Source organism: Balaenoptera acutorostrata, chromosome 12 (assembly GCF_949987535.1).
Source record: "Balaenoptera acutorostrata chromosome 12, mBalAcu1.1, whole genome shotgun sequence".
Classification (NCBI taxonomy): Eukaryota; Metazoa; Chordata; class Mammalia; order Artiodactyla; family Balaenopteridae; genus Balaenoptera; species Balaenoptera acutorostrata.
Window position 1 is genome coordinate 71,359,713 of NC_080075.1, and position 12,307 is coordinate 71,372,019.

The window sequence follows — 12,307 nt, forward strand, 5'->3', positions numbered from 1 at the left end:
TTTAGGGAAGTATTTTTAAGGAAAGAGGGCATGACCTTCTTCTCTTTTCTCTCCTCTTACTGACTGAAATTGGGATGTAATGGCTGGAGCTTGAGCAGCTATAAGGTAAGCTTTGGAATGGAGACCACACCCAGGAGTACCTGACACTTCAGAGGACCATCTTAGCTCTGAATTTCCTACCTTCACTTATAGCCAAACAGTATCCTAGTATACAACCTTACAAAATAGTGTGAATTTACAGAGCACAAACAGGAGTCAATTAGGCAGGATTTCTTATAGTATGAAAGCTCGCAACAGTGACACTTGTACATGGTCTTGCTAAGGTTTTACTATTGCTTATGCTCATTCATAATCTTTGATACAAAGAGCTAATGTGAGAAAAAGATTAAAGTATGACTACAATTTTACAAAAACAAAATAAAAAGCAATACATAGAAGAAAGATTAGGGACTTCCCTGGTGGCACAGTGGTTAAGAATCCACCTGCCAATGCAGGGGACACGGGTTCGAGCCCTAGTCCGGGAAGATCCCACATGCCACAGAGCAGGTAAGCCCATGCACCACAACTACTGAGCCTGCGTGCCACTACTACTGAAGCCCACGCACCTAGAGCCTGTGCTCTGCAACAAGAGAAGCCACCGCAATGAGAAAGCAGCTCACACACTGCAATGAAGAGTAGCCCTGGCTCGCCGCAACTAGAGAAAGCCCGTGCGCAGCAACAAAGACCCAACACAGCCAAAAATAAATAAATAAATAAATAAATTTATAAAAAAAAAAAAAAAGAAGAAGAAAGATTAGAACAGTATTTGTCTTGGGTGTTCAGGGGAGTCCCCTCGAGGCGAGATAAGCATGATTACGAGTCAATTATGCAAAGTAAATAAATGAATGAATTGCGAATGAATAGATGGATGGATATGCCCAAGGTTTTAAGTTTTAAAAAGGTTTTAAATTTTGAGGAGTTTATGAGCATTCATAAACAAAGAGAGTGAACATAAACACAAAGCTTAAATGCTTCACAATTTAGAAATCAGAAGATTGGTTATTGAGTTCTGCAGTGTGAGTTGATGACAACTGAGAAAGAGATGGAAGGTAGAAGGGAGGGGTGCAGTGTAGAGGTTCTCTGAGACCCAGACTAGCACTGGACCCTGACCAGCAGTAGGGTTGGTGGGATGGAGGTGAGAGTCAGGCCATTCTCCAAAAGAAGGACCCTGAGGAGAAGGAAGGAGGATCTAGGATCCTCTCCAGGAGTTAAATCCGAAGGAGGACTGATCAGTTCTCAACATTCTAAAACGATGGTTCACAAGGTGCTAACAAACTAGTTCTGAATCATCCTGTATACTGTCCTTTATTTTAGGAACCAAAAAAGGTGTTTAGTGAGTGGTGGTGGGTGATGATAAGTAAGAAGATTCTCCAAGTCAAAATATCATGCAATTTTTCTTTAAAACTGTACACATATTTAAGGAAATTTTAAAATTCTCTAGATTTAAATTTGCAATTTCTAGTAATACAGCAGTAAATCATAGAGGAGTTCTACAGGGTCCAGATTCAAGTTAGCAGCAACTCAGGAAAAAAATGAAAAGGCAAAAGAAAGGAAGTTATATTCTTAGACTTAGATACTTTCTATTTCACTAAAAGTCAGTAAGAAAAACTTCAACAGTTCTAAAAAAGCTAAGTACATGTGTAGATACAGAACAAAATATGTAACTATTAAATGTAATTGGATCATATTTACATGTTGAATTATTTAGTATAGGGACTTAGGTATCAGGGCTGCTATTTTTTCTCATTTCCTACTTTCTTCATTCATTGAACAAATATTTATTGAGGGCATATTGTGTGCCAGGTACTATGACAGGATTATAATGATACAGCTATGAAATATGACGATATTATATATACAATATATCATATATACCATATAATGATATGATACAATGATATAACAGGATTACAGTGATATAACTATGACAGAATTATAACGATGAACAAGACACAGCTCTCTGAACAATTTTATCTCTTAACCAGGGAAATGGTTAAGTAAACAACAACTTCCACACAGTATGACACACACCATGATAGGTCTAAAGATAGGACATACCAAGAGTACAGAGGAGAGGCACTTCTCCCAGTCTTTTGGAGTTATATAGAGGGAAGAAGCATATGCAAAGAGCTAGAGGAGAACGTTTGTGGAACTAGACATAGAGATATAGTTTGACTGGAGATTTAAAAATGTCAGCCATCAGTAATAGCATTTCTTGACATCTATTTGGATTTTAAAGTGGTTGCTTGACTAAATGCCACTAGACGATAATATCTTTCTGGTCTTATACCCTAAAGTAAAAATGATGAGTTGATGATGCCTCATATTTTCAGAGAATAGTTTCAGAGTGCAAGTTGGCAGTTTCATAGGAAAGATAGGAAAGGAAAAGTATAGCCAGAAATAGAAAAGCACACATAGTGACTTCTTTTTGAGAGCTTAAATGCTCTGAAAGATCATGAATAAATAAAGAAAAATTATATTTTTCAGCATATGTTAATGCATTTCATTAGATGTGTGTAGGACAAACTATATCACCGTGTCTGTTATTCAAATAATAGAAAGAAAGGAATGCCATTAACTGTTCACAATTTATCTCAGAAATCAAAGATATGTAAATTTACTTCCTATATTTTGTCAATATACCATCTTTCTAATTCTTACTCCTTCTGAAATAACAGCCAAATATCATTTAATAACGAGATAATAAATTAGGAATGATAAATTTAAAAATAATTGTAGAGCTTAGGATTCAGAAAGTTCCAACTCAGACCCATATTTGGCAATGATAACATAAAGGTTAGTCAAAAGAACTTTTCTTAAAACAAATCAAAACCAAAAGTGAGACATGCAGTTGGGATAGGGCGAGAGCAGGGTTGTTTTGTTTTGTTTTTTCATTTTTAGGATTAAAAGAGAGAAGTCCTGATAATGGAGTTTATGATGGTTGATGTTTTAGAAAGCACAGATTAGAAAGAATTTATGTCTTTGAAAGTAATAACAAGACATTTTCTCAAATTTAAACTGAATTTGTAGCTCTGTGAATGTATTCCGATGTTAACTCTGAATTCAATTGTACTGTTGACTGGCCTTTTTTTTTTTTTTTAATTATTATTTATTTATTTGGCTGTGTTGGGTCTTCGTTTCTGTGTGAGGGCTTTCTCTAACTGCGGCAAGCGGAGGCCACTCTTCATCGCGGTGCGCGGGCCTCTCACTATCGTGGCCTCTCTTGTTGCGGAGCACAGGCTCCAGACGCGCAGGCTCAGTAGTTGTGGCTCATGGGCCTAGTTGCTCCGCGGCATGTGGGATCTTCCCAGACCAGGGCTCGAACCCGTCTCCCCTGCATTAGCAGGCAGATTCTCAACCACTGCGCCACCAAGGAAGCCCTGTTGACTGGCCTTTGAGAAGGGGTGTTACAGTACAAAGAGCATGGAGTGCTGAACCAAACTGACCTAGATAGGAAACCCTGTCATGTCACTTGTCAGCTATGGGCTGTTGCCCAAATCATTTAATCTCCTTGGGTCAGTTTTCTTACACGTAAAACTGGAATACTTATTTCTGACTCAGGATTGTTGTAAACTTAAATGAAATAAATATCTAATGTGCCTCGTTAGACCAGGCACATTAGATATTGCCAGACCCTTAATAAACTTCTGCCAGTTGAATTAATATTAAGCAAACAGGTTAGTGATATTCAATGTTAAATGAGATTTTGGACTCTATAGATAACTTTTTCCCAGTTTTTAATTATCTTTTGTTTTATTTTTAGGATTAAATAAATTCGTTTTTATTTAAAAATTGGGGGGGGGGAGGTGCCAAAACCTGGGAATAAAAATTTTTAAAGAGAGAGAATTAGAAAATACAGTCAATGCTCTTTTTGTTTTCTTTTTTTTGGCTTAAACAACAGAATTAATTTTCTCACAGTTCTGGCAGCTAGAAGTCCAACATCAAGGTGTTGGCAGGTTTGGTTTCTTCTGAGGCTTCTCTCCTTGGCTTGTAGATGGCCATCTTCTGCCTGTGTCTTCACATGGTCTTCCCTCTGTGTCCTAATCTCTTCTTACAAGGACAACAGTCATATTGGATTAGGGCCCATTCTGGTGACATTTTAATTTAATTACCTCTTTAAAGACCCTATCTTCAAAAATGATTTAGGAGATTAACCAAGATGGCGGAGTAGAAGGACGTGCTCTCACTCCCTCTTGCGAGAGCACCAGAATCACAACTGGCTGCTGGACAATCATTGACAGGAAGACCCTGGACTTCACCAAGGAGGACACCCCACGTCCAAGGACAGAGGAGAAGCCACAGTGAGACGGTAGGAGGGGCTCAATCAGAGTAAAATCAAATCCCATAACTGCTGGGTGGGTGACTCACAGACTGGCGAACACTTATACCACAGAAGTCCACCCACTGGAGTGAAGGTTCTGAGCCCCACCTCAGGCTTCCCAACCTGGGGGTCCGGCAAAGGGAGGAGGAATTCCTAGAGAATCAGACTTTGAAGTCTAGTGGGAATTGATTGCAGGACTGTGACAGGACTGGGGGAAACAGAGACCCCACTCTTGGAGGGCACACACAAAGTAATGTGTGCATCGGGACCCAGGGGAAGGAGCAGTGACCCTGGGGGAGACTGAACCAGACGTACCTGCTGGTGTTGGGGGGTCTCCTGCAGAGGCGAGTGGTGGCTCTGTTTCACCGTGGGGATAAGGACACTGGCAGCAGAGGTCCTGGGAAGTTCTCCTTGGCGTGAGCCCTCCCAGAGTCTGCCATTAACCCCACCAAAGAGCACGGGTAGGCTCCAGTGTTGGGTTGCCTCAGGCAAAACAACCAACAGGGAGGGAACCCAGCCCCACCCATCAACAGTCAAGTGGATTAAGGTTTTACTGGGCTCTGATCGCCACAGCAACAGGGAGGGAACCCAGCCCCACCCATCAACACTCAAGTGGATTAAGGTTTTACTGAGCTCTGACCGCCACAGCAACAGTCAGCTCTACCCACCACCAGAGCCCCCCATCAAGCCTCTTAGATAGCCTCAACCACCAGAGGGCAGACAACAGAAGCAAGAAAAACTACAATCCTGCAGCCTGTGGACCAAAAACCACAGTTACAGAAAGACAGAGAAGATGAAAAGGCAGAGGGCTATGTACCAGATGAAGGAACAAGAAAAAACCCCAGAAAAACAATTAAATGAAGTGGAGATAGGCAACCTTCCAGAAAAAGAATTCAGAATAATGATAGTGAAGATGATCCAGGACCTCGGAATAAGAATGGAGGCAAAGATTGAGAAGATGCAAGAAATGATTAACAAAGACCTAGAAGAATTAAAGAACAAACAAACAGAGATGACCAATACAATAACTGAAATGAAAACTACACTAGAAGGAATCAATAGCAGAATAACTGAGGCAGAAGAACGGATAAGTGACCTGGAAGACAGAATGGTGGAATTCACTGCTGCGGAACAGACTAAAGAAAAAAGAATAAAAAGAAATGAAGACAGCCTAAGAGACCTCTGGGACAACATTAAACGTAACAACATTCGCATTATAGGGGTCCCAGAAGGAGAAGAGAGAGAGAAAGGACCAGAGAAAATATTTGAAGAGATTATAATCGAAAACTTCCCTAACATGGGAAAGGAAATAGCCACCCAAGTCCAGGAAGCGCAGAGAGTCCCATACAGAATAAACCCAAGGAGAAACACGCCGAGACACATAGTAATCAAAGTGGCAAAAATTAAAGACAAAGAAAAATTATTGAAAGCAGCAAGGGAAAAACGACAAATAACATACAAGGGAACCCCCATAAGGTTAACAGCTGATTTCTCAGCAGAAACTCTGCAAGCCAGAAGGGAGTGGCATGAAATACTTAAAGTGATGAAAGGGAAGAACCTACAACCAAGATTACTCTACCCAGCAAGGATCTCATTTAGATTTGATGGAGAAATCAAAAGCTTTACAGACAAGCAAAAGCTAAGAGAATTCAGCACCACCAAACCAGCTCTACAACAAATGCTAAAGGAACTTCTCTAAGTGGGAAACACAAGAGAAGAAAAGGACCTACAAAAACAAAACCAAAACAATTAAGAAAATGGTCATAGGAACATACATATCGATAATTACCTTAAACGTGAATGGATTAAATGCCCCAACCAAAAGACATAGACTGGCTGAATGGATACAAAAACAAGACCCATATATATGCTGTCTACAAGAGACCCACTTCAGACCTAGGGACACATACAGACTGAAAGTGAGGGGATGGAAAAAGATATTCCATGCAAATGGAAATCAAAAGAAAGCTGGAGTAGCTATACTCATATCAGATAAAATAGACTTTAAAATAAAGAATGTTACAAGAGACAAGGAAGGACACTACATAATGATCCAGGGATCAATCCAAGAAGAAGATATAACAATTATAAATGTATATGCACCCAACATAGGAGCACCTCAATACATAAGGCAACTGCTAACAGCTATAAAAGAGGAAATCGACAGTGACACAATAATAGTGGGGGACTTTAACACCTCACTTACACCAATGGACAGATCATCCAAAATGAAAATAAATAAGGAAACAGAAGCTTTAAATGACACAATAGACCAGATAGATTTAATTGATATATATAGGACATTCCATCCAAAAACGGCAGATTACACGTTCTTCTCAAGTGCACACGGAACATTCTCCAGGATAGATCACATCTTGGGTCACAAATCAAGCCTCAGTAAATTTAAGAAAATTGAAATCATATCAAGCATCTTTTCTGACCACAACGCTATGAGATTAGAAATGAATTACAGGGAAAAAAACGTAAAAAAGACAAACACATGGAGGCTAAACAATACGTTACTAAATAACCAAGAGATCACTGAAGAAATCAAACAGGAAATAAAAAAATACCTAGAGACAAATGACAATGAAAACACGACGACCCAAAACCTATGGGATGCAGCAAAAGCGGTTCTAAGAGGGAAGTTTATAGCTATACAAGCCTACCTCAAGAAACAAGAAAAATCTCAAGTAAACAATCTAACTTTACACCTAAAGAAACTAGAGAAAGAAGAACAAACAAAACCCAAAGTTAGCAGAAGGAAAGAAATCATAAAGATCAGAGCAGAAATAAATGAAATAGAAACAAAGAAAACAATAGCAAAGATCAATAAAACTAAAAGTTGGTTCTTTGAGAAGATAAACAAAATTGATAAGCCATTAGCCAGACTCATCAAGAAAAAGAGGGAGAGGACTCAAATCAATAAAATCAGAAATGAAAAAGGAGAAGTTACAACAGACACCGCAGAAATACAAAACATCCTAAGAGACTACTACAAGCAACTTTATGCCAATAAAATGGACAACCTGGAAGAAATGGACAAATTCTTAGAAAGGTATAACCTTCCAAGACTGAACCAGGAAGAAACAGAAAATATGAACAGACCAATCACAAGTAATGAAATTGAAACTGTGATTAAAAATCTTCCAACAAACAAAAGTCCAGGACCAGATGGCTTCACAGGTGAATTCTATCAAACATTTAGAGAAGAGCTAACACCCATCCTTCTCAAACTCTTCCAAAAAATTGCAGAGGAAGGAACTCTCCCAAACTCATTCTATGAGGCCACCATCACCCTGATACCAAAACCAGACAAAGACACTACAAAAAAAGAAAATTACAGACCAATATCACTGATGAATATAGATGCAAAAATCCTCAACAAAATACTAGCAAACAGAATCCAACAACACATTAAAAGGATCATACACCACGATCAAGTGGGATTTATCCCAGGGATGCAAGGATTCTTCAATATACGCAAATCAATCAATGTGAAACACCATATTAACAAATTGAAGAATAAAAACCATATGATCATCTCAATAGATGCAGAAAAAGCTTTTGACAAAATTCAACACCCATTTCTGATAAAAACTCTCCAGAAAGTGGGCATAGAGGGAACCTACCTCAACATAATAAAGGCCATATATGACAAACCCACAGCAAACATCATTCTCAATGGTGAAAAACTGAAAGCATTTCCTCTAAGATCAGGAACGAGACAAGGATGTCCACTCTCACCACTATTATTCAACATAGTTCTGGAAGTCCTAGCCACGGCAATCAGAGAAGAAAAAGAAATAAAAGGAATACAAATTGGAAAAGAAGAAGTAAAACTGTCACTGTTTGCGGATGACATGATACTATACATAGAGAATCCTAAAACTGCCACCAGAAAACTGCTAGAGCTAATTAATGAATATGGTAAAGTTGCAGGTTACAAAATTAATGCACAGAAATCTCTTGCATTCCTATACACTAATGATGAAAAATCTGAAAGAGAAATTATGGAAACACTCCCATTTACCATTGCAACAAAAAGAATAAAATACCTAGGAATAAACCTACCTAGGGAGACAAAAGACCTGTATGCAGAAAACTATAAGACACTGATGAAAGAAATTAAAGATGATACCAACAGATGGAGAGATATACCATGTTCTTGGATTGGAAGAATCAACATTGTGAAAATGAGTATACTACCCAAAGCAATCTACAGATTCAATGCAATCCCTATCAAATTACCAATGGCATTTTTTACGGAGCTAGAACAAATCATCTTAAAATTTGTATGGAGACACAAAAGACCCCGAATAGCCAAAGCAGTCTTGAGGCAAAAAAATGGAGCTGGAGGAATCAGACTCCCTGACTTCAGACTATACTACAAAGCTACAGTAATCAAGACAATATGGTACTGGCACAAAAACAGAAACATAGATCAATGGAACAAGATAGAAAGCCCAGAGATTAACCCACGCACCTATGGTCAACTAATCTATGACAAAGGAGGCAAAGATATACAATGGAGAAAAGACAGTCTCTTCAATAAGTGGTGCTGGGAAAACTGGACAGCCACATGTAAAAGAATGAAATTAGAATACTCCCTAACACCATACACAAAACTAAACTCAAAATGGATTAGAGACCTAAATATAAGACTGGACACTATAAAACTCTTAGAGGAAAACATAGGAAGAACACTCTTTGACATAAATCACAGCAAGATCTTTTTCGATCCACCTCCTAGAGTAATGGAAATAAAAACAAAAATAAACAAGTGGGACCTAATGAAACTTCAAAGCTTTTGCACAGCAAAGGAAACCATAAAGAAGACGAAAAGACAACCCTCAGAATGGGAGAAAATATTTGCAAATGAATCAACGGACAAAGGATTAATCTCCAAAATATATAAACAGCTCATTCAGCTCAATATCAAAGAAACAAACACCCCAATCCAAAAATGGGCAGAAGACCTAAATAGACATTTCTCCAAAGAAGACATACAGACGGCCACGAAGCACATGAAAAGATGCTCAACATCACTAATTATTAGAGAAATGCAAATCAAAACTACAATGAGGTATCACCTCACTCCTGTTAGAATGGGCATCATCAGAAAATCTACAAACAACAAATGCTGGAGAGGGTGTGGAGAAAAGGGAACCCTCTTGCACTGTTGGTGGGAATGTAAATTGATACAGCCACTATGGAGAACAATATGGAGGTTCCTTAAAAAACTAAAAATAGAATTACCATATGACCCAGCAATCCCACTACTGGGCATATACCCAGAGAAAACCGTAATTCAAAAAGACACGTGCACCCGAATGTTCATTGCAGCACTATTTACAATAGCCAGGTCATGGAAGCAACCTAAATGCCCATCAACAGACGAATGGATAAAGAAGTTGTGGTACATATATACGATGGAATATTATTCAGCCATAAAAAGGAACGAAATTGAGTCATTTGTTGAGAAGTGGATGGATCTAGAGACTGTCATACAGAGTGAAGTAAGTCAGAAAGAGAAAAACAAATATCGTATGTTAATGCATGTATGTGGAACGTAGAAAAATGGTACAGATGAGCCAGTTTGCAGGGCAGAAGTTGAGACACAGATGTAGAGAATGGACATATGGACACCAAGGGGGGAAAACTGCGATGAGGTGGGGATGGTGATGTGCTGAATTGGGCGATTGGGATTGACATGTATACACTGATGTGTATAAAACTGATGCCTAATAAGAACCTGCAGTATAAAAAAACAAACAAAACAACTAATACTAAACTTTCATTGGGTTATCTGTATGGAAATATGTTAATATAAATGTTTCAGACATTACATGAAATTTCTAAAAATCTTATATTTGTATTTGTATGGAAATATGTATGGAAATATGTTAATATAAATGTTTCAGACAGTACATGAAATTTCTAAAAATCTTATATTTGTATTTGTATGGAAATATGTATGGAAATATGTTAATATAAATGTTTCAGACATTACATGAAATTTCTAAAAATCTTATATTTGTATTTGTATGGAAATATGTATGGAGATATGTTAATATAAATGTTTCAGACATTACATGAAATTTCTAAAAATCTTATATTTGTATTTGTATGGAAATATGTATGGAGATATGTTAATATAAATGTTTCAGACATTACATGAAATTTCTAAAAATCTTATATTTGTATTTGTATGGAAATATGTATGGAAATATGTTAATATAAATGTTTCAGACATTACATGAAATTTCTAAAAATCTTATATTTGTATTGGTATGGAAATATGTATGGAAATATGTTAATATAAATGTTTCAGACATTACATGAAATTTCTAAAAATCTTATATTTGTATTTGTATGGAAATATGTATGGAAATATGTTAATATAAATGTTTCAGACATTACATGAAATTTCTAAAAATCTTATATTTGTATTTGTATGGAAATATGTATGGAAATATGTTAATATAAATGTTTCAGACATTACATGAAATTTCTAAAAATCTTATATTTGTATTTGTATGGAAATATGTATGGAAATATGTTAATATAAATGTTTCAGACATTACATGAAATTTCTAAAAATCTTATATTTGTATTTGTATGGAAATATGTATGGAAATATGTTAATATAAATGTTTCAGACATTACAGGAAACGTCTAAAAATCTTATATGTTCTGGTATAATGTTATAAGTAATAATCCTAGTTATTACTTTAAAATGTATATCTCAGAAATAACTAATTTTCTTGTCAACTGCATTATTATGAACTTTCATCAAATCTTTAACCATGGTCATTTTTAAGTCTTTTGTCATTTACAGACAGTTCTGGGTGTACTCTGATGATTTTGCAAATATGTTCCTATAAAAGAGTTTCATCTTCAAGAAATTCATGGAAAAGACTCTGACAAGTACAGGTTTCTGGTAACTGACTGTACTGCTGAACTGAATGAATAAGCATTTTCAGAACTCTAATGAAAAACTGATGAACTCATAAAAGTGCTAACAAAAGATCAAGATGAAAAAAAAGAAATTAATTACATGGGACTGAGTGAACTGATGAGGATGAGTATAATTTTTGTGACTTTCTGTCTGAATTAAAAAAAAAAAAAAATTCCACAAGGACTCAGAGGAAAAGAATATACAAATCAATTTTCACTGGAAAGTAAAGGAGCTGTTACAGTGGAGGATTACTGGACTGAATGTCAATGTTATGACATAGTATAAGTGTGTTTCATGTTTGGTAATTGCAATCATTGTTGCTTTTGTTGTGGTCATCCATGTACAATGCTTGGTGTCAGTCTATCTATCTCTTGTAAAAATAAAATACAGTGTGTGTGTGTGGAAAAAAAAAAAAAAAAAAAAAAAAAAAAAAAGACCCTATCTTCAAATACAGTCCCACTCTGAGGTACTGAAGGTTAGGAATTCGATACATGAACTTGGAGGGGATGAAATGGAGCCTATAACACCCCTCTACCCCGCCACCCCTGTTTTAACATCGGCCTTTTCCCATTTTAAGATAATTTTACTTAGTTTTGGGGCGGGTAAAACACTTAGTTAACTATTATATTTTAATGATTAAAAACAACTCTGTAAAATGAGCACACAGTGAATACAGTCACTTTAATCTAGGGTCGCCGACTCTCTGGGCCTGGGGAGGGCATGCAGGTGGTCAGAGCCCAGTCAAAAGGGATTCGCTAGGACTAGGGGAAGGAGGCGGTCAGCTGGGAAAGAAGCTCCAGTCAGCGGGTGGCACGTCCAACTGCAGTCTATAAAAACGCATCTCGGGGCCAGTTTTACTTATGGTGACCGAGTGACGTTTCTGTTCCTGATTACCAGCGAGCTAACTAACCCTGGTACAGGACTTCAGCTTACACAGCGCTTTGACAGGCTGTGTCTCTCTTAATCCTCTTGTCCCCGGACGAGGC